The sequence below is a fragment of the Mesoplodon bidens genome, assembly GCF_964165515.1.
Source record: "Mesoplodon bidens genome assembly, chromosome: 16".
NCBI classification, from domain to species: Eukaryota; Metazoa; Chordata; class Mammalia; order Artiodactyla; family Ziphiidae; genus Mesoplodon; species Mesoplodon bidens.
In genome coordinates, this window is record NC_138173.1 from 32,380,691 (window position 1) to 32,407,036 (window position 26,346).

At 36.6% G+C, this 26,346-nt stretch overlaps 1 pseudogene across 1 annotated transcript; it reads left to right on the plus strand.

The window, feature by feature from the left end:
• Positions 1–13,512: 13,512 nt before the first annotated feature.
• LOC308630015 (3-hydroxyisobutyrate dehydrogenase, mitochondrial-like) lies at positions 13,513–17,418 on the plus strand (annotated as a pseudogene). The gene is made up of 2 exons: positions 13,513–13,524; positions 16,385–17,418. The product of its transcript is annotated as a 3-hydroxyisobutyrate dehydrogenase, mitochondrial-like (transcript).
• The last annotated feature ends 8,928 nt before the right edge of the window (positions 17,419–26,346 follow it).

Here is a 26,346-nt window from a genome sequence, read left to right on the forward strand (position 1 = left end):
TCCCTTTAATCAGTATCAAGATACATAAAACTTTTGCACTGTTCCACATCACAGGAGAATTCTTTGTGTGACCCCTGCTTAATGAGCAGAATTGTAGGAAACTGTTTTACATTTTAATGAACCAATGTGGATGGCTGGATCTCTGTATAGTACATGATATAGAAATCATTTTGAAATGTATTCAAATAACTTAGTTTACCAATTGTAGTACTGATGCTTTTTCTGGTTTATCTACTAAAGGTAAATAATTCAGGTCTAGCAAAAGATAAAATAAATTGGAAGAGATGTTTAGTGGATTTCAAGTACTAAAGAGCTCAATTCTTTTCCCATCTTAAATCACTCTTTACCTGTATAGCAAGTTCTATATATGAGATGATTTAAAAATTTCAGTTAACTAAAATTTGTATGTGTGCATATATCTATCTATCTATCTATATCTATATCTATATATTTATAGATATATATAACATTGCTAGAATCAAATAATGTTAATGCTGTCAGTGGCAGAGAGAAAATGTAGTCTGAAATTGCTAGTTAGAAAACGAAACCAAGAGAGGACACTACCATGTCAATGTGAAGTGGGAAAGAAATATATGTTGGGAGTGGAATCTAGGATTTATTACTTATTTATCTACTTATTTATTCCACAACCATTTATTTATTGAAAGTCTGTTATGTGCCAAGCACCTTTCATGAAATCTAAAGAAATATAGATGAATGTGCATCACAGTTCCCAGCCCTTTGCTTTATGTGCTAGTGCTTCTAGGCATCCCTATTTCAACCCTTAAGCTTCTTGCTGAAAGCATTATAAACACACTAGAGAATAAGGAGAAAAAAATGGAAGATCTGGAAGATTAATTTGGAAAATCTATAAGGAATAAAACAAAAAGACAGATAGGTGGGAAAAAAAGAGAGAAAATTGGAAAGCCCATTCAAGAGATGCAATATCTGAGGGCTTCCCTGGTGGCGCAGTGGTTGAGAGTCCGCCTGCCAATGCAAGGGAACACAGGTTCGTGCCCCGGTCCGGGAAGATCCCACATGCCGCGGAGCGGCTGGACCCGTGAGCCATGGCCATTGAGCCTGCGCATCCAGAGCCTGTGCTCCGCAACAGGAGAGGCCACAACAGTGAGAGGCCCGCAGAGATGTAATATCTGAAAAATATGAGTTCCAGAAGGACATATCAGAGAAAAATTTTAGAAGGAGGAATTTTGGAAGTGGATTTCCTGAACATAAATTTCTTAATGGAAAGGATCTACCAAACACCCAAGATAACAGATTAAATTAAGCATATCATTGTGAAGTTAGGAACAACCCTTAGGAACAAATATACGGTTCCATTTATTCACAATAAGAGAGAAATTTTAAAAAGGACACATACATATATCATTGAGTCATAATTGCTTCAGAATACTCAACAGCAATGCTGAAAAGTAGATTGATGGATTCATGTATTCAATATTCTGAAGGAAAATGATATCTAACCTAGAGTTCTATGCTTGTTTAAACTATTATTTAAGCAAAAGTTAGAATAAAGACTTGGAGATGTGCACAATCTCAAAAAATATGATTACTACATACTGTTTCTCACAAAGCAACTGTACTGTATGAAATGAGGAAAATATGGGACACAGAAAACAAGAGATTCAGTTAAAGAGAGAGGTAAAGTGAATCCCCAAGATGATATTAAAAGGCAGAGAACAGCATGACTGCTGTACCCAAAGCATAGAAAAACCGAGACAGGATTTCAGCATGTTCCTGAATGTATAGATCCATAGAGTTCAGAACCCCAGAGACACACCATCCTTTTCCCTGAATGAGCAGATCAGCACAGTCAAAACCAATGTATCTCACTTTTACTGATGAGATGCAAAGATGATATTTGGATAAGAGAGAACGAGGAGATAATAAAGATCATACTGAAGCTAGCTTCTCTCTTTTTAACTCTCCTCTTACCAGAGACTTCAGATTCCTGCATAGTACAATTCAGAAAAAAAAAAAAAGAAAGGCACAAAAATTTACCCTAATAAGAGGAATTATCCTCTATATAGCACGTTAATATATGCCTAAACTGCTCCTGAAAAATATAAAAGAAACTGGTAAAAATGATTACCTCTAGGAGGGGGAAATGGGTGGCTTCAGGAAAACTGTATAAAAGAATTACTTTTCATTCACTACTGTTACTTTTGAATTTTGCACCAAAAGCATGAATTATCTAGACACATGGTGAAATTAAAATAATGGCAATAAAATACATTCTGACTCCAGAACCTTCAGTCTTGTTAAATGTCTCTTTGAGATGTTTAGAAGCTTACCAGTTCCACATATTCCACATAAACGGGGTGATGCTAGGCCCTGCCTAGTCCAGCATGCCAGAGCCTAAACTTCCCTGGGAGTCAGAATCAGCATCTATGCCTTACTTCTGTGTTACCAGGAAATGAGTTCAGAAGAGGAGGCCTAAACATACCTAAATATAATAAGTGACTAAAGAAGAAATATCACTTAATCAATTTAACTGGAAAAAATGGGGGTGTGGGTAGAGAAAATTATGTGTGCACTGAAACCATTTAAAAGGCTAGAATAGTAATTATTTAGATGATTATCCAAAGCATGCATAATGTTTTATAGATTAGATAACTTATGTAGAAATAAGGATGAAATTCTCAGACATATGTGTTTTCTTAGGAGTTTTTCAGAAGATGAGCAAACTAAAATTCGCTAGAAATTTTCTAAATAACATGTATATTGCTACTACATGAAGGAAATAAATATTTCTAATTAGTGGGCATTTTTTTAAAAAAATAAAAGGTTAGGGCTTCCCTGGTGACGCAGTGGTTGAGAATCTGCCTGCCGATGCAGGGGACTCGGGTTCGTGCCCCAGTCCGGGAAGATCCCACATGCCGCGGAGAGGCTGGGCCCGTGAGCCATGGCCGCTGAGCCTGCGCATCTGGAGCCTGTGCTCCGCAATGGGAGAGGCCACAACAGTGAGAGGCCCGCGTACCGCAAAAAAAAATAATAATAAAATAAAAAATAAAAATAAAATAAAAGGCTAAAATATCTTCCTGAACATACAATTTGTAAAATATTCATGAATTTTTCAGGGGATGGGACAGATTTATTTTTCAGAGAAAACACAGAGTTCTGCTAATGGACTTTCATCTTCAAAAGTTCTGTTTTGGGTAAGGAATTAATGCAAAGCTTACCATCCTTTCATTTCACTTATGCTAATTTAAAAGCTAACTAAAAAATACTGGAAAAATTGTGACAACTGATAATTAACCTTAACCTTATATTATCAGGAAAAAATATCATGACTTGAGGTTCATCTATTTTATCTTGCTACATGGTAGCACTGAATTTGAAATGCCAATATTAGCATTGCCCAATATGCTCTTGAAATGGTCTCTAAACAAGTAAACCTGTGTCTATAACTTCATAATCTTTAACAGTTTAAATTATGTACCATATAAGAGTAGATACTAAGTGCTCACTTTGACAACATATCTACTAGAGTTGGAATGATGCAGAGATTCCATGGCCATTGCAGAAGGATGACATGAAAATTTCAATATTTTTATTAAAAACTTAAGAGAATTTTTTTCTATCAGACTTGTGTTATAAGAACTACTAAAGTGAGCCCTTCAGACAAAAATAAAAGCATAAGTCAGTAACTTAAGTCCATATGAAGAAATAAAGAACATCAAGAAAGATAACTGCAGAGGTAAATATAAAAAATAATAAAAATGTATTTTATTCTAACTTTTTTTCTATCTGATTTAAAAGGCACCAACATAAAGTAATAATTATAACTGTTTATAGGCATATAATGTATAAAGATGTAATTTTTATATCAGTAACAGCACAAAGGAGGGCAATGTAAAGGAGGAGAAAAGTTTTTTATACTATTGAAATTAAGTTGGTATTAATCAAAACTAGATGCTTATACTAAAGATGTTATTTGTAATCCTTAGAGCAAGCATTAAGAATATAATTCAAAAATATAGTAAAAGATAAGGGGATTGAAATTGTACACTAAAAAATATCTCTTTAACAACAACAACAACAAATGAGTCAGTAATAGAGGAAAAGGAATTAGGAAAAATAATGTGACTATTGGAAAATAAATCACAAATGTTGGACATAAATCCTACATGAATTACATTTAATATAAAAATTACAAAATTAAATATTAATTACATTTAATATAAAAAGGTTAAACATTCCATCTAAAGACAGAAATTTCAGACTGGATAAAAAAATGAAAAACATGATCCAAACATACGCTGCCTACCAGTGACCCACTTAAGTGTCAAGAAAATATATAGGTGAAGAGTAAAAGGGTTGGAATAGATATACCATAACAGTAACAACAAAACAAAACAAAACAAAACAACAACAAGAAAACTGGAGTGGCTAAGAAAATATCATAAAAAAATATATTTTAAGATGAAAATTTTTACTAGAGATAAAGACATTTTAAAATGATAAAATGATTATTCCATCTAGAATGTATAATAATTATAAACTTATATGCACCTAACAACAGAACTTCAAAATATAATGAAGGAAAATTGACACAACGGAAAAGAGAAACAGACAGTTCTACAATAATAGTTGGATACTTTAATACCCTTCTTTCAATAGCAGAACAGACAGAAAATCAACAAGAAAATAAAAAACTTGAACAACATTATCAATCAACTAGACCTAACAGCCATCTATAAAACATTCCACCCAACGGCATCAGAATATACATTCTTTTCAAATGCACATGGATATACTATATGCTAGGCTATAAAACAAATTTCACTACATTTTAAAGGATATAAACAATACAAAGAGTGCTCCCAGATGACAACAGAACACAATAAGAAATCGTTAACAGAAAGAAATTTGTTGAAAATCACAAATGGAAATTAAACAATATATTCCTAAATAATTCATGGGTCAAGTAAGAACTCATAAGGGGAATTAGAAATAATTTGAGATGAATTAAAATGAAAGTATAACATATTAATACTTGATTGGTTGCACATAGTCTTTTGAAAAGCAGAGGGGTTAGACAAAGAGATCTAAATTAATTAAAAAACCATTTATTATTCTGGGAATAAAAAGAACTGGGCTTAGTCTCAGTTTCGCCTTTATCTTTGTGTCTGTTGATTATCTTGGAATAGTCATTACATAGTCAAAATACAGTTGTCACCTCAGGAATCAAATACTGTCATCTCTAGGGCTAGCATAACAAGATACCACAAACTTGTTAGCTTAAAAGAACAGAAATTTATTTTATCACAGCTCTAGAGGCCAGAAGTTCAAACTCAGAGTGTTGAGAGGGCCATGTTCTTTCTGACGCCTCAAGGGGAGGATCCTTCTTTGTCTTAACCAGATTCTGGTGGTGGCCATCAATCACTGGTGTTGGCATTTTTTGATTTGCAGCTGCATCACTCTGGTCTCTTCCACTGTTGTCACGTGGAATTGTCTCTGTGTGTTTCTGTCTCTGGAAACAATTTAAATAGAAATTTCTATTTTTAAAAAACAAACTGTCGATTACTATGCTCTATTTAGATAGTTCCTCAAACCGACACCCACCTCCATTTCCCCATATGTATTTGAGAAGGAAAGAGGAACTCCTGTGAGCTATCATATTGGAAAAAATCAATGATACAATGTTTTACTAGAGATGCCTCTTATCTAAAGTATTTGAATTAAATATAATTCAAATTATATATATAATTCAAATTATGGGGAAATTATCATCCAGTTTCCCTCTTCTAGAGGCATGATCTAAATGATAGGCAGCAGAATATTTTATACCCATGAGGTTTGCTGACATTATTGATTTGATCCAGAATCTGTATTTTCTCTCTAAGGAAAACAGTATTCTCTCTTTACTTTCTTTAATATATAATGTTGATGTCTTAAGATTATTGTCAGAGAGGATACTTGTTGTTCAAATGATTTGGCTGTATTTCACCAGTATTACTACAAGATAGTCAAACAATGGCTGGGCTCCAGTATAGACCTCGGTCCCTTTGTTCCACTGGGATACTGATCTGAAAGCCACTGTTTCCTTATATTCCAAAGACCAAATAAATAAACAAACAAACAAAAAACAAGTAAATGAAACTACTTTGACACGCAGGCTCAGCGGCCATGGCTCATGGGCCCAGCTGCTCCGTGGCATGTGGGATCTTCCTGGACCGGGACACGAACCCGTGTCCCCTGCATCGGCAGGTGGACTCTCAACCACTGCGCCACCAGGGAAGCCCAAAATGAAACTATTTTAAGACAAACTCTCTTTTCTTTGTCATCCCTGTTAATTCTCTTCTACCTAAAATTACTTTCTGGAAGTGATTTTTATGTTTCTTAGAGCCTCTTTATGTATATATCCACACTAATGCTTATAAAACTGTTCCTTGTAGATCTTATACTTTTTCCATTTGAATAATTATTTTCACATGTCATATAGAGTTTATCCATTGTCCTAGATTTGCATTTTTCCTGTGTATTTGAGCATCATAGGAAGATAAATTCTACTCTTGAAAATGTTAACTGGTCACTGAGACACAGAAAGCTATTATTCTTACCATTTTTCAATAGTGAGTAGATTCTGTAGGGGTGGAATTTTAAGATCTAAGTATACTGTTTTTCTATACTCAAATTACGTTCCCCTTATCATAGAAATTGACCAGTGAAGTGTGCTGCTGAATTTTCAGAATCCATGTACATATAATCCATTACATTATTAGATATAACATTGGTCAGAAAAGCATACTGTGAAATGTTGCTTTTATTTGAACTCCCACTATTTTCACTACATGGTTTCAAGATTTTACTTCTTTATTGCCCTCTGGTGGTGGGCTCTGTGAACTGCATATTTACGGGTCTGGAGCACATATCTTCCTGGAGGTATACAACTCCTCAGGTACAAGATAAAGAGTAGATGATAAGCAGCATTCAGATTTATTAAAACTAATTAAGAATATCAGTAGCTTGACTGTTGTTTCTAAGAATATAAAATATTTATTCTTCTGTTGTCAAACAACCATATTTCATGAAAAGAAGTATAAATCCTTTTTTGCTTGCAATAAAAGAACAATAATTGAAGATATTCTTCATTTGGACCAAATACCTTCTCTGAAAATATAAGTTAAAATAGGAGTTGAACCTTCCAAAATATTCTTTAGGAAATAAAACTCCACATATAATTTCAAATTATAATTTAATTTTACCTTAAATTTAAATATCTATATTGACTTAAATGCTGTACTCTGTAATTTCAGATGATTCCCTCCTTTATATCTTCTTCCTCTCTTCAACAAATAAAATACATGTGAATGCCTAACATGAGGTAGGGTATTCTCTGTGAAATAATGATGTTGGTAAACTTGATTTTGACTTAGCAGAGGGATTGAGCCTATGTGTTAGTGAATTCTCCCCAGATGGTGTGTGGGGAGAGGGTCAGGCATGTCTCTGTGCTCCTGAAGTTTTCTCTGTGAAACTGTCAACCTCCAATATCAGAAATAACTTCCTTTGTCAGAAAGGATTTTCAGACATTAAAAGGTTTCTATTAAAGTGCAAGTATTTTTAAAATCTATAAAATATAGGGCATTATAAATTTTCTTTAGTTTTTTTTTTTTTTTTTTTTTTTTTTGCGGTACGCGGGCCTCTCACTGCCGTGGCCTCTCCCGCTGCAGAGCACAGGCTCTGGACATGCAGGCTCAGCATCCATGGCTCACGGGCCCAGCCGCTCCGCAGCATGCAGGATCCTCCCGGACCGGGGCACAAACCCGCGTCCCCTGCATTGGCAGGCGGACTCCCAAACACTGCGCCACCAGGGAAGCCCTTCTTTAGTTATTAAAAGCTGAATTTTAACTGAGAAGACTGGGGACTCCACGTATGTGTACATGCATGCATGCGTGCATGTTTGTGTGCTACACACGTCTCTGTGTGTATGTGTGTGTGTGGTGGGGGGGTCTACTGAGGATACAGAACATATTCTGGACATGAAAGAGCAGTGGTATATCAGAAGGGAAAAGAATATAAAGGACCAGCTTCACCTGCTTAATTTGTCCCCTGACCTGGTGTCGTCTTATTTGCCACCATCCTTTACTGATCTGTATACTAAATACCCAGGGTTCCTGGGTACCCCCGGGTACCTCTGTAAGTTTTACAAGCCTATCAATATCCCATGTACAGTGGATGGAACCTGGACTTTTTGCCCATATAGTTTTCCTTTCCCTCAGAGTTTTCATCTGAGCTATGTCATGGGGTAGGTACTGTTGTGAAAAGTTGTGCTCACTTGTTTAATAGAAACTACTCATTTAACTGTTTAAACAAATAAACAGTATCTTGAGTCAATTGCAGGGCACCTCCAGTCTCCACAAAGCAGAGTTACTTTGGGACAGGAAGGTCTTTTATTTTCCCCTTAAATCAAAATACAAAGTTATTGAGCAATTCTAGGACCAACCCTATAGTTGCAAACTTTGGGAAGAGATCACAGGATTCTGTAATCGTCTGCTTATCCCCTTACTGGGACAGCAAATAGCTCAATAGCTCTTATACTGAAGTCAAAAGGAAGAATAATACTGGAACAAAGTCTGCATTTAAAGTCTGTGTCTTATTTTTATTTTCTCTTGGCACATAGTAGGTAACTGTTAAATGTTCTCTTGATAAATATTAAAAACACACAAGATATTTCATATACTAGGGGTCATAAAATTTCAACTTTTCTTTTGGTGTAGGGGTTGATGATGAAAAGTTTGGAAACTTCTGATCCATGTTCATGTTCCTGTAGGTGGAAAAAGTTGCCAAGAGGACCAGAAGTAGAATAAAGGCATTTATGTAATTCTTCCTTATAATTTCATTTATTGGTTTTCCGCATCTAACTTTGAAAAGTTGCCTGAGGCTGCCTAGGGTCTGCGATAAGGATCACAGCTGTGCTGTCCTACCCCCTCCCCACACGTGGGAACAGAGCCTCCTCAGCAGTGCTAATAGAGGCCCATGGCTTTCCTCCCACCTCGGTACTGCTCAATGCAGTGGCTTTTTTCTACCAGCCTCACCTTCTCCATTTGAATCTTTTTCTTCTTTCCAATTTTATTGAGATATTATTGACATATAACACTGTATAAGTTTAAGGTGTACAACATCATAATTTTTTGTTGTTGTTGTTGTTGTTGTTTTTGTTTGTTTTTTGTTTTTTTTTGCGGTACAAGGGCCTCTCATTGTCGTGGCCTCTCCAGTTGTGGAGCACAGGCTCTGGACGCACAGGCTCAGCGGCCATGGCTCACGGGCCCAGCCGCTCCACGGCATGTGGGATCTTCCCGGACCGGGGCACGAACCCATGTCCCCTGCATCGGCAGGCGGACTCTCAACCACTGCACCACCAGGGAAGCCCACAACATCATAATTTGATACATGTATTGCAAAATGATTACCACAATAAGGTTAGTTAACACATCCATGACCTTACACAATTAATTACCTTTTTGTGTGTGTGTGTGTGTGTGATGAGAATGTGTAAGATCTACTATCTCAGAAGCTTTTGAGTATGCAATAGAGTGTTGTTAACTATAGTCACCATGCTGTACATCAGACTCCCAGGATTTATTCATCTGATAACTGGAAGGTTATACCCTTTGACCAACAGCTCCCCATTTCCTCCACTCCCCAGCCCTTGACAGCCACCATTCTACTCGGTTTCTGTGAGAGCACCTTTTTTAGATTACACGTAAAAGTGAGATTATGCAGCATTTGTCTTTCTCTCTCTGACTTATTTCACTTAGCATAATGCCCTCAAGGTTCATCCAAGTTGTTGCAAATGGCAAGATTCCCTTATTTTCTAAGGCTGAATAACAATCCATTCTACATATGTGCCATATTTTCTTTATTCATTTGTCTGTCAATGGACACTATAGAAACAGAAACTCACTCAGTTCCTACAAGTGTCCAAGGTAACAATAGACAAAATATGGATGTTGGTGGGTGTAGATCCAGGCAGTAGATTAGACTACAGCCCACAGGCAGGAAGGCCACTATTTTAGGAGGAGCTGCTTTGAATATGAATCAAATAATAATTGATTTATATATCACCAGTTCAGAACTAACTCATCTGTTTTAGACACCTCACCATAGATATGAAATGAGAATGAGTGGAAAAGGAGGCTTCTGAAGGCAAACAGTCATAAAACCCATTATTATTCTGTAAAAAGGAGAATATACAGTCTTACCTTTAGAACCTCAAATCAAACAAAGACATGTAGCAGCCTCAGTAGGATATAGTCGCAACAGAAAAAATACAAGCAGAAGGCAGAGGAAAAAGAAGTGCCATTTGGTATGGGAATAAATAGCTCTGTATGTCTCAAAAGCCTCCTATAAACATGTATGGGTGTCAATATAGTGTAATAATTAATATCCACAAGCCCTGAGTCTTAAGAAAAAAGAACTGTATCTTTTGCTTTCTTTTAGAAAGGGACAGAAAGGTAACTATATTTGCTTTAATAAATACAGAGACTTAGTGTACTTAAATATTTGATCAAATAATTTGAAAAATGTTTCTTACAGTATACATCATTTTCTGATGAAACAGGGGTAAAATAAGGTTCTAGGGTGTGAGGAAGGCATGAGGTATTATACACATTTTCTTTTCCGTCCTTTTGTAGCTGAATATACTTTTCCAGGCCTAAAGAAGTAGTAAAGTTATGCACCTAAGATTGAATAAAAGGTTTCATAGACATATTTTACATATATGCCATTAGATTTCCACAGAGATATTTCAGGCTGCTGACAGACTGCTTGCTTGAGCTGAGACCCCTCTAAGCAAAGCCCATGAAGAAACTAACAACTGTGAAAGCCAACTTATTTATTCTGTGAGTAACTTGGCTGCAGAGCAGACTAACTACCCCTTTAACCACACTGTTTGAACTCGTTGTACTTATCTGGGAATCACTATTCTGAAAATAGAGAAGGGGACTAGGGAAGTTAAAAGAGACAAAAGATCTAAATATAGTCTCTTTGCAGAATCTCAAAGGTCAGGCAACAGGCTTATTTCTAACGGTTTTAAAAAGAGAAGATGAGCTGTGGTTTAAAGGTCCACTTTGGAATTCAAGTTCTACCTCAGGTGTAGCCTGAGTGCTAGTCCACCTTGAGTGAATCACTGAAGGATCATTTCTCAGCACATAGTCAGTGTTTTTTAAATTTTCATATTATTTTATCCCAGTGAATAATATTGATGAGGGATTTTGAAACTATCAAATTCCACCAAAGGACTTGATTTTATAATGATACCAAACCTTGGAAAATAAAAGAAGTAGAGATTGGTGAGTCCTTGACAAATTATTAGAGTTATAACTGATTGTTTCATAAGGAAAGATAGGGAATGGATCATTTAGGAAACTGAATGAATACTTTGAATCTCATCTATTTCTGTTAAAACTACAGGTTAGTTGAGCTCAAAAATTGTAGGTATAAAAATTGTGTTTTTTGGTAAGAAAATTTGTTTTAACCTTTCTCTCAATTATGCATTTAAATGTTTACCAATTCACAAGTAACTGTTTATAGTCGATGGATTGGCCAGTGGCTTTCGGATAATTCATTTTATAGTCTGGGATTTCCAGTGTTATATTTGTTGTCCCATTTATACTCTATTTCATACATTTTATTAGCAGTAGTAGTAGAAATAGTAGTAGTAGTATCATTATTATTTAGTTAGCATAGAATTGTTTCTATAACTTCTTACAGTCAAACATATACTAAGCAACACACATTTTGAAAGCACTGGTGTTGGAGTAAATTCGTTGTTGATTAGTCACTGCCCTTAAAGGAGCTTTTCTTCTTTATTAGTCACTGCCCTTAAAGGGCAGTGACTAATTATTATTAGTCACTAATATTAGTGACTAATTATTATTATTAGGCACTATTATTAGTCACTGCCCTTAAAGGAGCTTGTCTTCTAGTTGGAAAGATGTGACATATACAATAATCTGAGGCATTAAGTAAATACATGGGTCTGAGGGCAGAAGATCCTGAAGGAAGCAAGCTACAAAGAACTCATTTTGAATCCTGGCATTAATATTGGCAGATCTCCTCACACCTTTTTAGGACAGTTATAGACAAAGCAAGTAGGACTGGAGAATACACTACAATGGCCAAAATAAGATTTAATGTCATTTCAGCCTAGGGGATTATTTCTAGGCTTTGAGTATATGATAATTTAAATGCTACCTAAATAGTAAATTTACTTTAATGCTGACAATGCAGAAAAGATATTTTGCTGCAAAAGTATACACAGTAGTAACAAGTGGATTTTGGAAGAAACTAGTATTTTGTCTTATACTGATATTACACTATTGCCCTAGACCTAGCACCAGCCTTTACTCTTTGTTGTTTTCTTCTAAGACTAAAGAGCCTCTTTATTGTTTGTGCTGATTTTTTTTCCACCAACAGATCTCAGAGCAATCTGAGTGCTCTGGCCAGTTGGGACAAAATTATCATTAGAATTCTTGGCTAGAGAAGAAAGCTCCTAATTTAAGAATGGCTTTTTGCCTCCTGAGAGCTCAGAAGAGCAAATTGCAAGCCATCTACATTTATAAAACATGTTTTAGTATGGAAAATTTCAAACATCTACAGAAGTAAAAAGAAAGAAGGAGAAACTTTCCTCAATTGTTCTCATCAAATATCAATTTCAGGCCAATATATTTTCTCTGTACCCTCTCTTAATACTACCACCATAATCCCCAGCAATTTTAAAGCAAATCCCAGGTTTATTTTTCTCAGTGAAAATGTCAGTATACATATTTCTAAAATGCAAGAACTGTCCTTTTTAAGCTCAACTATGTCATTATCACACATCCCCAAATAATAATAATTCCTTAATATCAACAAATAGCCAGTCAGTTCATGTTTCCTTGATTGTCCTATAAATGTATTTTTATTTTAATAACCATTATTTATTTGATTGCTGATCCAAACACAATTTCTTTTAAAGTATAAGTTTAAAAGAACTAAATTTGCTCATTTTTCTTGCAAGTATTTGTCACTGAATTCAAAACATTCATCCAGTAGGGTTCCCAATTGTCTGGATTATGCTGATTGCATCCCCTTTATGATTATATATTTATTATGTTCCTTTGGCCCATGTATTTACTGTCAGTCGGTAGATAGATCTAGAGCACTGACATAATTCAGGTGTGATTTTTTGGCAAGTTTACTTCATAGATAATATTGATGAATTCCAAAAGGAACTATAAAGTGTCTGTCTTACTGTGACGTTGCAGCCATTAATGATCAATGTCTAGATCCATTATTTATTAAGGGTACAAAATGGTGATATTCTACTAATTAGATTATTATTCATTTACTAGCTTGAACATTATTTCATCAACTATTTGGTTGCCCTGAGTTACAGTTTAATCAGGAAAGGAAGAATAAATGTTGCTTTTATTTTATTTACCAGTTTTACAAAAAAAGAAAAAAAAAAAAGAGAGAGAAAGGTTGACTCCAAAGTAGCTTCCGAAGATGACTAATGAGGTATTTTCTTTCTGTGCTGTTGTTTTCAGTGAGGTTTTTATAAATATCGTTGCAGAGATTGTCCCCTCTTAGGTTCACGGATCCTGTTCAAGTTGGCTCCTGAGTCCTTTCCACACAACCACAATAGTCTTTGAAGTCTTCCCAGCTCTCTTGTATGGAAAGATGTAACAGGAACATCTTTTCGTTTCTCATGCTGGATTTGAAATCAGCTGTTTCTCCAAGGAGACATTATCCACTGTGTTTATTCAGACTTGTGTTCCTTCTAGTTTAACCTTCTCTCGAGACATGATTTTTTTTTAAACAAATTACTTACTGAATTCTTTCATCTTTTCAAATCTTGCTATTCTCCAATCACTTCCTTTCTGAATTTTTCTAATTTATTTTATGTTTTCCTTAAAACCAGTTTCTATTCCTTTTAAAATTTCTTTTACTTTTTACGCAATATCAGGCGATAAATTTCATTTCTTCTGTGGACGTGTCTTTCTGTCACGCTTTCAAGATTTGCTGGAACTTTCTTTTCACCCTTCTTTTTTCTCACTGATTTTCTACAGGATGTGAATGGAATACTCTTCTGTCACTCATTTTTAAATGAAATAAGTTTCCACTTTAGGAGAGAAACATAGATCAGAATATAATTTCTAGCTTCAGAACTCCAGAGCTCACTATCTTCTATTATTTTCACAACACAATTTAAAAAACAACGTTAAAATTTCTAAAATCTTCCTCCTCGGCCCTCCTATGCCCATTTACCCAGGCCTCCTCTTTCCTGTCCTTGTTGAGTACGGGGATTTGTTCTGGAATGGTGCTTTGGTTTGATAGGTGTCATGGTTTCACAGACCACAGAACACTTGGCATCCTCAGAACATTTCAAAGTTCTTGCACTCAGCCGCAAAGTGGAGCCTGCAACGTTCACTCCCGGTTTCTGCCGCTGTTCTCAGTGAGTTTTTCAATCTCAAGGAGTTCTTGAACCATAGTAACCTTTGGCTCTCCTGAAAGAGAGAGAGAGTCCTTCCCTCGTCTTCCTCCCACACACCTTGGGATACACATATGTAGGTCTTTTTCCTGTTGTTGATTTGTTCCTACCTGGCTCTATGTTGCATTTCATGTGGACACCTTGTTGTACATGTTGCCTGTAGGTTTTTGACCTTGCTATCCTAGATGCTTTTCTTTCTTTTTTGGGGGGTTGGGGGGTTGTGTATTTAGGGGAGAGGTGGCATATTCAGGGATAAAAATCTTCTCTGTAGCCACCATCATTTCCCCAGAATCCTCTGCCATTAATATTTAAAACAAAATCATAGGAATCATTATCCGGATCCTTAGGATAATCATTACATTGTATCTGTCTTTTTTCCAGGCTTCAAGCTGCCTGTGGCTCCCCATGTTAGTATACTGACATGACTGGGCAATGCCTAATTTGACAGGCTCTTTCTGTACTACATTCCTCTTAATCATGACAGTCTTGTACGCTATACATAGTCTTCTTTACTGATAGGGAATTTAGAAAATACAGGAAGCCATGGGTTTATTAGCTGAAAGTGGAATTAATGTATTATTTTTCTCAGGTAAAATATCATAAGACTCCTTAGGCCAAAGTTGTAAAATGAAATCGCAAATTTCCTGGAATCATTTTGCAAACATGAATGCCCACATAAAGTACACTAGGACTTGAATCCAAGGAATAACACATTTTTAGAGCCTCCAAATTTATAAACTTAATACAATTCTGCATTACTTCTTAAGGTAACTGAAGGAAATAATTTTGTGATCAAATAAATATTGATTTTATTAACAGTTATTTAAAAAGTTTATAAAACTTTTAAAAAATGTTAAGGCTCTATCAGCCTCATCAGTTGTTATTTCTTTTCTAGAATCTTGGATAAAGGAACAATCATTTGAGGGGAAACATGGTATAAAATGGAAGATAGTTATATCTCTTCCTGTGTGATGAACTACTCCTAAGCTTGGTGGTTTAAAACAGCAGGCACTTTATCTCCTCACAATTTGTGAATCAGCAGAATGGGCTACGATCTGCTGGGTAGATCTATCTTGCTTTCACCTGAGGTGACTACTGAGGCTGCCATCATCTGGTTGCTGGACTGGGACTGGTTGCTTTCACATGTCTGGCCATTGGTGCTGGCTGTGGCCTGTGCCTAGTCTCCACTAGGTTAGCCAGGCTTCCTAACATGTCAGGTTTCCATGAGGACAAGCCCTAAAGCACGAGTACTCTCCAAGCTTCAGCACTTGATATGCCATTGGGCCAAAGCAAGTCAAGTGACCAAGCCCAGGTCAAGGTGGAACAAATCTACACAGGGTGAGAAAACGGGGGGGAGGGGCATTTGCACTGGGGGTCAGTAGTCTAACAAACTGCTGCAATAACTATATAAAGAAAAACACCCCGGAAGACAACTGGTAAAAAATAAATGTGTGCGGGGTGGGGTGGGGGGTTGGCATGGGGGGGGGCAAAGACATTAAACAGGGGTTACCAAAATCTGAAGATTCTGGAATTTTTGGAAAATCCACTGGGGTTAAAGGAGTTACACAACCATGTTCTGACACCAGAAGAAAGGTCCCAGTTGAGCATCAGGGAAGTCTAACGCTCTTCCTCCACCCCATCAATTTTCACGTTTCTTTGACTCAGCATATTTGTAGAATGAATCATGACTTTCTATAAATTGTTAATTCAGTTTTTCAAAGAAAAAGTGACCTCGCTTCTATCCTCTGTGCCACAAAAATGCCGTAGAAAAAAAATTCCTTCTGTTAAATCGCTCACTAGGTGAAATTGTATGTGTAACCTAGTAACAAAGGGGGGTATTAAGAATCGCCACAGCCGAGCCGGCCCTCCGCACCACGCACCCTATAGCAGCCAGTGGGTGAGCCAGGAGTCGAGGAGGTCACCGTGGGAAGGAAGGGTGCGGGCAGCGTGGCAGCCTCCTTCCATCTCCGTGGAGCCACCTCCAGCCTATGGTACAGGAGTCGTCCGCAGCAGCCGGCGGTGACCCGCCTTGCAGTGTTGTGTTCTAGGTCAATAGCTTCCAAGACTCCAGTTGGATTCATTGGAGTAGGCAACGTGGGGAATCCAATGGCAAAAGAGCTCATGAAACATGGCTAGCCACTCATTATTGATGATGTGTTCCCTGATGCACGCAAAGAGCTTCTAGATGCAGGTGAACCCGGTAGTGTTTTCCACAGCAGATGTAGCTGAAAAAGCTGACAGAATTATTACAATGCATCAATGTGCTAGAAGCTTATTCTGGAGCAAATGGAATTCAAAAAAAAGTGAAGAAAGACTATTAATAGATTCCAGTACTGTTGATCCTATGGTTTTGAGAGAATTGGCCAAAGAAGTTGAGAAAATGGGAGCAGTTTTCACGGATGCCCCTGTTTCTGGTGGTGTGGGAACGGCTCGGTCTGGCAACCTCACATTTAGGATGGGAGGGATTGAGCTGCTGTGGTGCATGGGCTCCCATGTGGTGCATCGTGGGGCTGTTGGGACTGGCCAGGCTTCGCAGATCTGCAAACACTTGCTGTTAGCTATTAGTAGGATTGGAATTGCTGAAGGTATGAATCTGGGACTCAGGTTAGGTCTTGACCCAAAACTCTTGGCTAAAATCCTAAATATGAGCTCAGGACAATGTTGGTCAAGTGACACTTATAATCTTGTACCTGGGGTGATGGATGGAGTTCCCTTGGCTAATTACTATCAGGGCAGATATGGAGCAACTCTCATGGCTAAGGATCTGGGATTAGCATGAGGCTCTGCTACCAGCACGAAGAGCCCAATCCTTCTGGGCAGTCAAGCCCATCAGATCTGCAGGGATGATGTGCAGGAAGGGCTACTCAAAAAAAGACTTCTCATCCGTGGCCCAGTTTCTGCAAGAGGAGGAGACATTCTGAGTTTGCCCTCTGGTTGTGAACACTGTTGAAACAAAATTGTGTCTTGGAGCCCCTTATGGCTCACTCCACAGGAAAATAGTCTTAATCAAAGGTCAGCTGTCTGCTTTTGAGTGTCTAGGTCAGGGGTCCCCAACCCCTTGGCCTCAGATGGGTACCAGTCATCAGCCTCTTAGGAACTGGGCTTCACAGCAGGAGGTGAGTCCCAAGCAAGCCAGCTAAGCTTCATCTGCAGCTCCCTATGGCTCACATTACCACCTGAACCTCAAACAGCCCGCCCCCCCTCCCTGGAAAAATTTGCTTCCAGGAAGCCTGTCCCTGGTTCCAAAAAGTTCAGGGACCTCTGGTCTAGGTCACAATAAATCCTGGGATTTTTAACCCATTTTAAACTGCTTATTCTTTTTATCGATTTAGCAAACATATCATCTATAATTTTTTTTTTCTGCAAGCCACTGATGGTAACTGCTAGCTAACTAGCTGATTGACCTTTATCAAAAGTTTGATTCCTGAGCATCTTCAGCTAACACGCTGCCTACTTCACTCAGGATATTATTTACTCCACTTTACAAATAAAACTACATTTTTTTTTCAACAAGATAAAATCTATCCTCGAGGAAATAAAAGAAATTGGTGTGAGAAAAGGTATGAGAGAAAGGGGAAGTACAGTGAATTACTACCTGTGTCCCTCAGAAAATTTGTCCTGTTAACCCAGTGGTGATATTTTCTTGCATTGAGATTACTGGTTTATTTTCTAGAAGTTGTTAAAGCAAGAGAACTCCTTGCTGCATGTTATGTAATTTGGACTCTGTTACATTATCTTGGTGTGTCCGTCGTGTAACAACTTCCCGTACTCAGCAAACTTGTTTTTTTCATATTTTTGCTTCCTTGTGTATTTTTTACTGCATATTTTTTGACTTCAAAAGAATGACATCTTTAGAACTGTTGCAGAGCCAACTATGATATGTGCTTTAGATAATTATTACACTATACTAAATATAACCATATTATTTTGAATTCAAATAAATTTCTATGCTGATTTACAAAAAAAGAGGCACATTTCATCAATGTTTAAATAGTATCCTTCCTCCTCTAAAACTTAAAATAGGATTCAGTCTGATTCCTAAAGTGTTATTTTCTTCAAAAACAAGAGCTGACTTAAGCCATTTCTTGGCAGTGGAATCTGAGCGTAGAGGTCCCTGTCTGACTGCCCTTTGATTCTCTCTCACATTATCCTGGGTGAATGTAATGGATGGGCATGCCCTTATGACTTAGCCCACTGATACTCCTCCTGATGAGAGTTAATGGTGTGGGCCACTTTAAATCTTGTCCAGCAAAGTGCTGACATCTGGGGTTTCCTATCGAGTTTACCAGATATTCCACAGTAATTTCATAATTTACACAACATAAAAACTCTGATCTTGAGCTTAGGAAAGCATTTCATTTAAACAGATACAGAACACTACTCTACAAAATGGTTTAAAATTTGTGAGCAATTGCATTAAATAAACTCTAATATAAATTAATCTAATACAAGTAAACTAATAGTTACAAAGCTATTGGTTGCTTCAGAAGCGGTGGCTACGGATAACTTCAAAGTTGTTTCCTCAATTCATTAAGAGGAGAAACTATTTGCTGTCAACTTCTTCTTGGGGAAGTTTATTCCTTAGTTTGATTCTGATTTGCGTTATGAATATATAGGAACCATTACTGGTTCTTCCTTTCCATATTCAGTGCACCATTATACTTCTATCCTATTAAGATCTGGATATCTGTTACTGCTACTGTTGGCTGGAGCTGGGAGGAGGAAAGCTATCAACAAAAAAGTCAACAAGTGTTAAAGATTTTTAGCATAACACTGAGACTTTTTATTTACCATAATCATAAGAAATAATAATTAAAATTACTTATAGAATGGTCAGTGAGACTTTGAGTAAATTTTGGAAGCATCCATGTTTCATACAGTTTCAGGGGATGTATATTTCCTGTTATTAACTCTATATCCTCTTCAACGGGAACAGGGAGACCTTTCTCTGTTGAAGCACTTTTGTCTTTTTCCTGGGCATTTTCAGTTTTCTCTTATTAGACACTTGTAAAGCTTACATATACAAACTTACACATACACGTAAAAAGCAAAGAAGGGATAGAGTAGTCTTGAGAGGACACTGTTTTGTAGCAGGCACACAAGACAGATATAATATTCGCTGATTGCATTTGGCTCCCTAGCCCCATCTCCTTTGTGGAAAGCATCAGCATTCTGACTGGTCTCTGCACCCCACTAACTGGAAGGAACACTGCATTGGCATTCTTAGGGAGCACTGATGGTTGCTCCGAAAACTGTGGTTAGAGCTTGTGCAGCCAAAGTGCACAGGAAAGAAACAAGTATACTTCATATAACATGCTTACTCTGTTTTTCTTAATTAGCACTTATTCCCTGTAAGAGGCTGATTTCTGCTTTGACAAGGAGTATTCACCCAAACCATAAAATTAAAGTTAACATACTTCAGCTTTTCATCCTACTGGAAGGAATGTAGGAAATTTAAAGTTATTTTTTAATCGCTGCTGTTTAGAATGCCTGAAGCCCATTCACTGAACTTGTTAAAGAGCAGTGTGAATGAGGGTATTTTTCGTTTCTTTTTTTCCGACCACATCGTGAATTCTCAGCCCAAAGTGTGCCCTGTTTCCCACGATAGAGACAGGGGAAAAAGTGCGAGTCTCTCACCACAAAGCATGAGACAACTACAAATACTTCTCTCCCAGAGTTAACACTGATGAGAGTCTTTGTGGAAAAGAACTTCCTCCTTTTGCGGGAATACAGTGGAAATGCAAGCTGTATTCTCCACAATTTCACTACTGGAAAAATAGTTTCATAGTCCATGTTTTTTATTGGTCTTCTTAAAAACATATACAGTGTTTACAATAAGGAGTAAAAGAGAAGATTTTCAATGCGATATTTCAAGGAGCATTTTCTAAAGGCAGGATCCAGTCCCAACTTTGGAAAATTAACACACACCTATGAGATCAAAGTGTCACCTGCAAAAAATGTGATTATGTTTTTCTTTCATACTAGTTTCCTAAAGATGCATTGTTACTTCTTGGTAATGTAATAGTCAGAAATGACTATATGGTGGCCATTTGAGGAAGAAGTGGCTCTTACATAAGTGTCTAGTGACCTTATCTCTTTTGATGCAATACCTCTTGGTTTCAGAGGCTTGCACAGATTTCCTCTTAATGAATAAACTTAGTAAGATTTTTCTAACTATCAATTAGTCTAAAAGTAGATTTAGAAATCTACTTCTGAAGCAGTTTTGTTAAGTAATTATTGGTCAATTCTCTTTCTGATTGGTACTTCTTTCTGCAAAACAAATCCCCGTACTTAGAGCAATTAATACCACCATCCCTGGCTCCTTGATTATTACACAGTGATGTTTCTTGAGAAAAAAGCTTACCCTTTTTGGGGGGAGACTTCAGTCCATGAAATAAAACGTCATTAAAACTAGATCTGCATCTAATGTCAGTGTGATGCAGATCAGTATCCCCTTTCTTTTGACTTTCCAGGTTGTGTGAAAAGAATGGTATGGTTTCGTTTAGGAAGGGTTGTAGCTTCAGAGGATTGCATTATGTTTCTGTGTCACATTGAGGGGTTTTATTTCAATATTATATCTTGTTCTGTAAAAACACCATAGTCATTCTCTTACTTATTATTAAATAATTAAACGCTGCACTTTGTTTACTTTCCCCTTCTGATCAGAAGACTCCTCTCCATTCTAGGCCTTGATCTGAGTTCCAATTCATCAGCTTGTAGTAGCTACACTTCTGATTTCTGAAGTCAGACAGAAATCAGGTTCCCATTTCTGTCTTCATCAATTATCATTTAGCCTCTGATATATGCATAACAGAGGTGGCAGTGACAAACATTTTGCTTCTCCTTATCTTCCCAGGGTTCTGTGCATTTTAATAGAGGATCACAATATCTTATGTAGAGTTGGTATGGGGTGGAAAGAAAGAGCAGGAAAACATGCTTTTAGGAAGGTCTGAGATACAAATCACATGAAGGTAACCGTTTGAGAGAAAACCACCCCTACCTGAGTATTGTCAAGAAAGTAGCACAGGGAGGCAAATGAATAAATTGTTCACTAAAAATATTCTTCTTTAGAAGAATAAAATTCACAAGAAAGCCTCATTGCAAATAAAATATATTTGTTTTCCTAAAGGAAGATATTTGAAAAGTAGTAGTAAATACCTACTTTGACCTTCTGTGTCCCTAGTGTTCTATCTCCACTAAGTTTTATGAACACTACATAGAGGAGGAGCCTGAGTCTCAAAGACCATAAGTAAGAGATGGATTCCAGAGCCTTGGCAAGGTCCTTTATGCCCCATGACTTCCCACTACTTGTGCTGTTCATCCAGATAGGTGCTTAGGATACCAGAATGAATACATCTTTTTCAAGAGGTTTTTAACAGACATTAGATAATAAACAAGTTCAACACCTAACAAATAGAACAGAATGCTTTATTTAAAGCAGAAACAGAATAAATGCTCACCTAGTATCGTTTAAATCCCCTTTAAGTTATTTTTTGAATCAACGTGTTTATATCTGAGGGTATTTTCTTATTTTTTCCTACTTCCCTTTACTTGCACCTCCTTTCTTTTTCTCTTTTCCCAACTGAAATGTTTATGGTTTCAAAAGTAATTACTTCTTGGAGAAAGTTTTCGTGTATACTAAGTGCTACCAAATGGAAGCCATAAGCATAGAGTCTGCTAGCATTTAGAGTGGTATAATTCATAGCTAGGTTGAATCAAGTGGGAGAGAAGGTTAATCATTCTTTTAAACTGGCAGTGTTGCCGGAGGTGGATTAATATGCTTTTTGAATCTCTTACATGCTGTAAGTCTCCTTGATCACAATCACTATGTTAATGGTTGAGGTTTTGAATTAGAGGTGTCTCCTGGCCTCAGCTGGGCCAACTCCCTTCATCTCTCTGGCCATATTAGGTGACAGATTTCTCATTTCAATACATGATCTATTTTAGAGGGAGTGTTGACTGTACCAGACTCTTAACATGGGCTCCCAAAACGTGGAAGAATCTCTCTACTGGTGATTAATCATAACTCCTTTCATTGTGAATATAGTCCTTCTCTTAGATAAGGTAGGAACACCATGAAAAATAGAAAGTTCTCGGGTGTCTGTGGAAGCTGGAGTGCTCTCAACCTGAAAGCTCACTGGCAGAGCAGGCTTCGCCCAGACACTAGAGAACAAAATGTGAAATTGGCACCAGCCAGCCTCTCCATTGCACAGGATATCCCTATTTAAATTTGACAACCAGGATATTTTACAATTTGAAATTCTTGTCATCTGGTTTTCTTTAGTTTCTTCTTTGGAATGAAAAGACTGAGAAGCTTGTTAAAAAATCTGGAATTCTGATGGTGAGGCTTAACCAGATCTATTGAGTCATCAATCAGCAAATATTGATCTATGCTTACCATTCCCCCAGTTACTATACTAAGGATCCAGACACGTATCAGATAGTGGCCTTGCTCATTCACTGTATTTACAGTACTTTTTTCTAAATGTAACCAGAGCTCAGGTAAAGACAATACATTGATTTGAGTCTGAAGTAAACAAAGCTGACCGCTCTGATCACTTCAGTTCCCAGAATTATTTTGTTTCAGGTAGTAATTTTCCCAGACCAATAGAACAAAATCCTATCGTCTATTTATTTAATGTTTTGTCACAATAGTCCTTGCCCCTTTGACCTCTAGTGAGGAAATTTGCATAAGAAACTGAAATATGCTTAGGTTCTATGGGTAAATGCAGATAATGATATGAATGAAATTGAAAATGAAAGCCAAAGGTAGAAAAAGCAGTTCTGAATAGATTAAGTAAGACAGAGGTATTTGAAAAATCAAGTAGAAAAGATACAATAAGGAATGAAGAGCTTCTGGAAGTTTTCCAATAGGTGAGGGGTTGGTACATTTTTTTTTTTTTAAGAACATGTCTGGCAGTTGTATGCCAGAGAAAGTTATAAGGGGTTAACTATATGCATGAAGTCCAGTGAGAACGCTGTTTCTGTAGGCCACTGACGGTGTTCTGAGTGTACATTCTATAGTACTAGAAATTAAGTTAGGAAACAAAGGGTAAGCTGAGGTCATTTTAAATGAAATTTCACAAATGATTAAAGGTGAAGAGCTTAAAGAGCTTAAAGATATTAAAGACATTAAAGAGCTAAAATGTGTCTTTTTTCACTCAGCCAACACACTGAGCACGTACTATGGAGCAAGCACTGTGCTTATGGGTAAGAGATAAAAGAAAAAATAAAGGCCAGAGGAACTCAAAAGAGAGTGTGAGAGATGCATAAACAACTCATTACAGTCTAATAGGGATAGGCTATTAAATAAATAGATCATAAAAATGTAACTTTCTAAAATAGCACTTGGAGTCAATAACCCTGCTAGGGGATATTGAAGAGGATGTCAACAATGAGGGGATCTTGGAATTAGGTTTTGAATGTCAGTAGGAATTTTTCACGTGGAGAGAAGGTCAGGAGCATACCAGGCAGAAGGAACATCCTGGACTTGAGAACCAACATAGTGTATTTAAGTGATTGTAAATGAGATTTTTTGGACTAGAGCGTAGGGTATAATTTGCCAAATGGTAGAAAATGGAGTGTAAAAGTTAGGCTGCAATAAAATGTCTTAATTCTTATGATGAAAGATAGGTGTTTTCCTACAAAATGGGTTATTTATAAATATTTTTAAAATATAGACTGCTGTGTAAGGCTTGAAAAAACACTAAATCAGAGTTGTACTGAGCTCAGGCTTAGCGGTGAAAATTTCTGTATTTTGTTTTCCAGGTTGGATACTGTTACAATTCTTTAACATTTCTTTTTCCTAAGTAAAGGCATCTGGTGAAACTATATCATCCATTTTATCCCAGGAAAGTTCTGTCTTAACCTTTCTTCTATGTATTTTTTCTATTTAAAATGCTTTTGCAGAATCTAATCATATGAAGTTCGGATACTTGAAGTACCTGCTCATATTCTCTCTTTGACATAATGGGAATAATTGGGTATTATTCTCTAATTTTGAGACTACCATGACTGCTCTCTTATGTTGGTTATTCCTGTAGATGAACCAATTTTAGCTTCATCTGAGTGATTAGTTAAACTTAATCCTCACAGATTGGTTCAGCAGGTCTGAGAAGATATCTCAGAATATGTATATAGAGAGATAAACAATAAGAAATTACAGTAAGCACAAAAACAGGTAAAGATCATTCATAATTTTTCATAAGATCTTACTTTCTCTCATCTCATTTTTTTCATAACTTTTCCTTAATCATATGAAAAAGAAGGGAATTTTCATGGCATAACAAAAGATATGCAAAACTTAAGGAAACACAATTTTTTAAATTTCTCAAACTTATTTGTATAGGATTCAGAATGCACTTAAAATGATTAAATGACTTAAGCTAATTCTTTTTTATTGCAAACTCTTTTAACCCCAATTAACCAAGCAAGAAACTGAGAGTCATTCTTTACTCTTCTCCCCTCCCTTAAACTCTGGAACAATCCCTAAGAGTTGTCATAACTATACTATATATATATATATATATATATATATATATATATATATACATATATATATATATACACACACACACACACACACACACACACACACACATATATGTCCATTCTTCCCTATGTCCATTGTCATATATTTTACATTTCTTACTCGTATGTAACATCCAAGTTCACTTTTTCCCTGACTCCAGTATTATTTCTGTCTTGTTTAGTCTCTGCATTGTAACCTAAATTTCACTCAAAAGCTTAGAGCTCTTCGATAGCTTCTCTTTAATTTTGGGGAAAAGGCTTCAAGCACTGTGCTCTTGCCTACTATTCCACCCTTATCTGGTTTCTCTCTCCTTACTTAGCATCTCCTTCTTCCATAAATTTTCAGCAATACTCAATAGACTTCAGGGTTACACTTCTCTTAATGCTGAACTTTCTCCAGGTTATGTCATCAATTTGCATCATTCTTTACTCATTCAATCCTTGGTGAATGCACTCTCATCATATAAGTTTCCAAATAAACATCAAATATCTGGCTTTTCATGACTTCCATTAGAGATTACATTCCCTTTCCATGTGTTCTTATAAAACTTGTCTGTCCAGTTACCTATGAGAGGTATAGTTATATTTCATAGTTCATTTCCCCCACTACATTGTAAACTCCATGTGAACAATGTGCTTATTTACCAGTGTTGTAGGTACTCAATGAATATTTATACTGTTAAAAGACTTATTCTGTTAAAAGTTAAGAGACTGTATATATTCCATAAATAAGAGAAAATGTAGCTCAGAACCAAGTAGTGGCAAGAGGCTTGAATAAAAGCAGACAATATTGAGAGATAGATGGAATTTAGGTTAGACAGTACTTGGTTACTGAATTAATTGTGAAGGTGAGGGATGATTATACAGAGTCCAGAGTTTTATTTTTTTAATTAATTTTTATTAGAGTATAGTTGCTTTACAATGTTGTGTTAGTTTCTGCTGTACAGCAAAGTGAATCAGTTATACCTATACATATATTCCCTCTTTTCTATATTTCTACCCATTTAGGTCACCAGAGAGCATTGAGTAGAGTTCCCTGTGCTATACCATAGTTTCTCATTAGTTATCTATTTTATACATAGTGGTGTATATATGTCAATCCAAATCTCCCAATTCATCCCACCCCACTTCCTCCCCTTGGTATCCATGTGTTTGTTCTCTACATCTGTCTCTATTTCTGCTTTGCAAATAAGTTCATCTGTACCAATTTTCTAGATTCCAAATATAAGTGATATTTTACGATATTTGTTTTTCTCTTTCTTACTTCACTCTGTATGACAGTCTCTAGGTCCATCCATGTCTCTGCAAATGGCACTATT